The sequence below is a fragment of the Elephantulus edwardii genome, unplaced genomic scaffold (genome assembly GCF_000299155.1).
Source record: "Elephantulus edwardii isolate Elephantulus edwardi_28Jun2011 unplaced genomic scaffold, EleEdw1.0 scaffold00012, whole genome shotgun sequence".
Lineage (NCBI taxonomy): Eukaryota > Metazoa > Chordata > Mammalia > Macroscelidea > Macroscelididae > Elephantulus > Elephantulus edwardii.
This window is the reverse complement of record NW_006399762.1, coordinates 16903394-16908147: the sequence shown is the minus strand read 5'-3', so window position 1 is coordinate 16908147 and position 4754 is coordinate 16903394. Positions and strand designations below refer to the sequence as shown.

Below are 4754 nucleotides of genomic sequence, written 5' to 3'. Positions count from 1 at the left end.
CTGGAAGACATGATGCTGAGTGAAATATCTCTGTCACAAAAGGACAAATACTGACTAGCACCACTGTTACAAGGTAGGTCTGACATGGGAGGTTGGTAAGAGATTAGGAAAATAGTTAATGGACACTGCATTGGAACAGATGAAGGAAAGACTTGTCTAAAATGAATATGTGTTTTGACATTATACGTATGACAACAGTGTAGATAAGAGGTACATTACAAGGGAATAACGGCAGGAGTGGGGGGGAAGGGAGGAAATTGTGCAGCAATGAATTAATACTTAAAAAATATGAAAGTGAACTGGGGAGGGGAAAAGAAGAGGGAAATGTGCAACAATGAATGAATGAAAATCCAACTTTTCTATAAACTTTCATTAAAATAATAATTAGAAGAAAAGGTTTTATTATTTTTAAAAAAGTACAGAAATGTTGTTAGGTGCTCTCAAGTACAACAGAAAGAAATACTGCCGAGCCTCCTGTTTATGTTCAGTACCATCATTGTATTTGAGCTCATTGCTGTGTCCACTTTGTTAGTCCATCTTCCCCTTTTTCTCTGATCCTCTACCTTACCAAGGATGATGTCCCTTCCCAGAAACGAGAACTCTTTGTCTCATGATTCTTGCTTCTATGAATAATCATTCTGGCTATATTTCTTCTGAGACAGACTTTTATCTTCTGGACATTCGTGACACATTCAGTGTACTTTGCTTGCATTCTCATTCAAAGGCATCAATTCTTCTTCAATTTTCTTTATTCACTGTCAAGCTTTCCCATGAATATGATTGCTGTGTACCACTGAGTTGGAAACAACTCAGCTGACCCTCCAGCAAATTTTCAGAGGCTGAAAATGACAAGGGTACAGGCAGAGATTGCCCATCTTTATTCCATGGAGCAGTTGGTGGATTGTAAATACGTATTTATGAGGTGGAAGTGCAAATCCTTATGAGGTGATTGAAAATTTTTTGGCTTAGATCAGGCACACCTTAGTCTTTTCAGGGACATCTTTGAGCAACACAAATTATAGAAATATTTTATAGAATATTTGCCCTGTTAAATGTGTCATTTGATTTCTTCCATTTGTCATTTGATGCTTCCATGAGTATTGATTGTAGATCCATGTAAAATTAAATTCTCAACAACTTTATTACTGAAAGCCAAGGATTCTTTCCGTCATCAATTGCCAATAAGACAGATGGATTGTAATATGCAAAGCACTTTACTTCAGATCTGGGAAAACAGTGAGATTCTTCTCATAAACTTCTTTTCTTACTGAGGATAGTAATTAGGTTTTTATACGTGGGTTAGACTTTTGTAAGTTAAAGTTAATAGGATTTCTACACTTCAAAAGAGCAGTTTACATATAGGTACTAGTAAACACACAACTTAGGAAATAGTTAACATATGACTAAGAAAAACAAGTTTTGAAAAGGTAAATGCTAAATCAGGAAAGATGCATTTTCCCTTCCTGGTAAACAGGCAGCCAGCTTAAATTACAATTTACATATGATTGAGAAAAACAGTTTCAAAGAGATAAACGCTAATCTAAGAAAGTTGCATTTTCTTTCCTGGTAAATAGGCAATTTAAAGTATTTTACATAACTAAAGAAAGGAAAAAAAATTATAAGGCAAAGTAACTAGTTTTGCAGGCTGTATAAAACTATGATCAGTTTTATAACTATACCGATATGTTTAATTCTGAATTTAAAAATATCACTCCATCAAATTCAATCTTTTTGTCATTTATAATAATGTTGTTTACTTATGCAGTTGTGATTTGTTTTGTTTTGTTTTCTCTATGCAGATAATGACAAACAAAACAAAGATCCCATGAATGATAGTTCTGACTCTGTGATCCTATAGGACAAGGTAGAGCTGCCTCATAGGATTTCCAAAGCAATAAAGATTTACAGATGAAGGCTGCTACAGCTTTCTCTGGAGAATAGCTAGTCGATTAAAACTTTTGGCCTTTGGCACCCAACAAACTGTGAATGAGAAGAAAGGATGCGGAAACCATAAGGGAATGATTTAATTGAACTCCCAGATTATGATAGAAGATGAAACCTTTTCTCCTTTCCCACCTCCAGGTTCTCTAGAGAGAGGAGATGGTGGAGAAGATGAAGTTGATAAAGAATTAGTGAGAAGAGCACCTGTTCCAGTGCCTCCAAAGAAAACAGGTAAAATGAACATACCCAAGCTTTTTGCTCAGAGATTAATTTCAGAGAAAGGGCTTCCAACTTTGAGGCAAAATGCTAAGGTAAAGGTCATGAGGCTGAAAACTTGAAGAAGCTAATCAGACACATGAAGCACTGGGCATATAGACAACAAACTGCAGCTTGGGAGTTTTGTTGACAAAGCTGAGTATTTGAAAAATAAAAAGGAAGTTCAGACTTGTTTAAAATAAATTCAACTTGATCTTCCAATTATGCAAGATGATTTTGTCAACAATACTAAAGAAATGGTAGAAAATAATGACCATGATGTAACTGTTACAGAATTAGGTATCTTTTTGACAAGCTCATCTACAACACAAAGATTTGCTCCTGAGTCAAGAAGAAGCCTAACAGAAGAGCTGCAACAGAGAATGGAGAGAAATAAATAACTGGCCTTGGAAAGAAGGCAGGCACAGCTTCTGAATGAGTCAGTACTAAGGAAATAACTTGTTAATGGGCACACCCAGGGCACAGACAATTGGAGAGGTCAATACAAATAAAGATCAAAAGAAGACATGTCAAATGGATTACATGAAGACATTCCCCAAAATCTACATAATGATGTGGACAATACTGTAAATGTAGAGGAGGAATTAGGAAAAAGAAACCTCTACCAATCTTTTTAAATGTACAACAGTAATTTTGTGCTATACTAAAAAATTATTTTGGATAAGCCTCAATTGTTGTTGTTGTTTTTGTTATGTGCCATCGAGTCGTTTGCGACTCATAGCGACCCTATGTACAACAGCCCTAAACCCTGCTCTATCCTGTGCCAATCTCATTGCCTCTGACACACCCATCCTGATTACCCCAGTCACTGATTCAATCCACCTCATAGAGGGTCTTCTCCTCCTGTGCTGTCCCTCTACTCTACCCAGCATGATGTCCCTCTCTAAAGACCTGTCTCTCCTTACAACATGTCGAAAGTATGTCAGACGAAGCCCCAGAATCCTTGCCTCCAAGGAGCAGCCTGGTTTAATCCTCTCTACGATGAATCTGTTTGTTTTCTTGGCAGTCCATGGTACATTCAATACTCTTCCTCAGCACCACAGCTCAAAGGCATCAGTTCTCCTTCTATCCTCCCTAGTCATTGTCCAACTCTCTGATGCATAACAAGTGATTGCAAAAACCATGGCCTGTATCAGGTGCACCTTAGTCTCCAGAGAGACACCATTGCTCTTGAGTACTTTAGAGAGGTCCCTAACTGCACACTTTCCCATCGCAATACGTTTTTTGATTTCCTGGCTACTGGTGCCAAGAGTGTTGACTGTGGAGCCGAGCAAACTGAAGCTGTGAACACTCTCAATCTCTTTGCCATCCATCCTGATGCTACCGATTGGTCCAGTGGTGAGAATCTTTGTGTTCTTGACATTGAGCCTCAGTCCATATTGAAGGCTGCAGTCCTTGACCCTCTGCAGTAAGTGCATGAGGTCCTCCTCAGTTTCAGCGAGCAAGGTTGTGTCATCTGCATAACGCAGATTGTTGATAGATCGTCCACCAATCCTAACGCCACGCTTCTCCTCATAGAGCCCAGCCTCTCGGATAATCTGCTCTGCATACAGGTTGAGAAGGTATGGAGATAGGACACATCCCTGATGTACACCCTTCCCAATTTTAAGTTTGGTTTGTTTGTTTTTTTAAACCTTAAAACCTAAGCCTCAATTAAGAGAGGAAAAATGTATTAACCTGCTAACTAACTTTCATCTGTGATGTATATAGTGCCTACTATTTTTTTAAATTGTATACTGTCTGTTTACAAAATTCTAATAAATTGTTATAAAAAACAGATTCTTTAAATTTCCCTCACCCCCACCACCCATCAAATTGTACAACTCCGTGATTAATACTCCGTTCCCCCTGCACATCCTCATCCCTCTGCTTCCACCCTCTCTCACCTCTCTTGGATTCTTATACTCATTCTACAATCATGGTTTTATACAACATTTATCTTTGTGGGACTGAGGTAGTTCGCTCAGCATAATGCTCTCCAGTCCCTCCCTAGTTAGGTAATAATTTACAAAATCATTGCTCCTGCGTGCTGCATAGTATTCCATTTTGTGAATGTACCATAATTTCTCAATCCATTCACTTGTGGTTGGACATTTTGGCTGTTTCCATGTTCTTGTGATGGTGAATACTACTACTATAAACATTGGTGTACAAATCTCCTTTTGTGCCTTAGTTCTCATAATCTCACAATATATTCAAGTAGTGGAATAGCTATATTTCAAGTAATGAAATAGCTGGGTCACATGGAATTTCTATGTTCAGCTTTTTGAGGATATGCCAGTTGCCTTCCAGAGTGGTTGTACCATTTAACAATCCCACCAACAATGTATAAGAGTTCCTATCTCACCACATCCTCTCCAACATTTATTATTTGTTGCCCTGTTAAACTTTGTCAGTGTTACTGGAATGAGATGGTTCCTCATTGTGGCTTTGATTTGCATCTACCTTATTGCCAGTGGTTTAAAGCATTTCTTCATGTATCTGCTTGCCATTTGAATATTTTCCTCTGTGAAAAATTTTCCGTGCCGTTTTGCCCA

At 38.0% G+C, this 4754-nt stretch overlaps 1 pseudogene; it reads left to right on the top strand.

Annotated features, from left to right (window-relative positions):
• The first annotated feature begins 1999 nt into the window (after positions 1 to 1999).
• On the top strand, positions 2000 to 2834 carry LOC102876388 (annotated as a pseudogene).
• The last annotated feature ends 1920 nt before the right edge of the window (positions 2835 to 4754 follow it).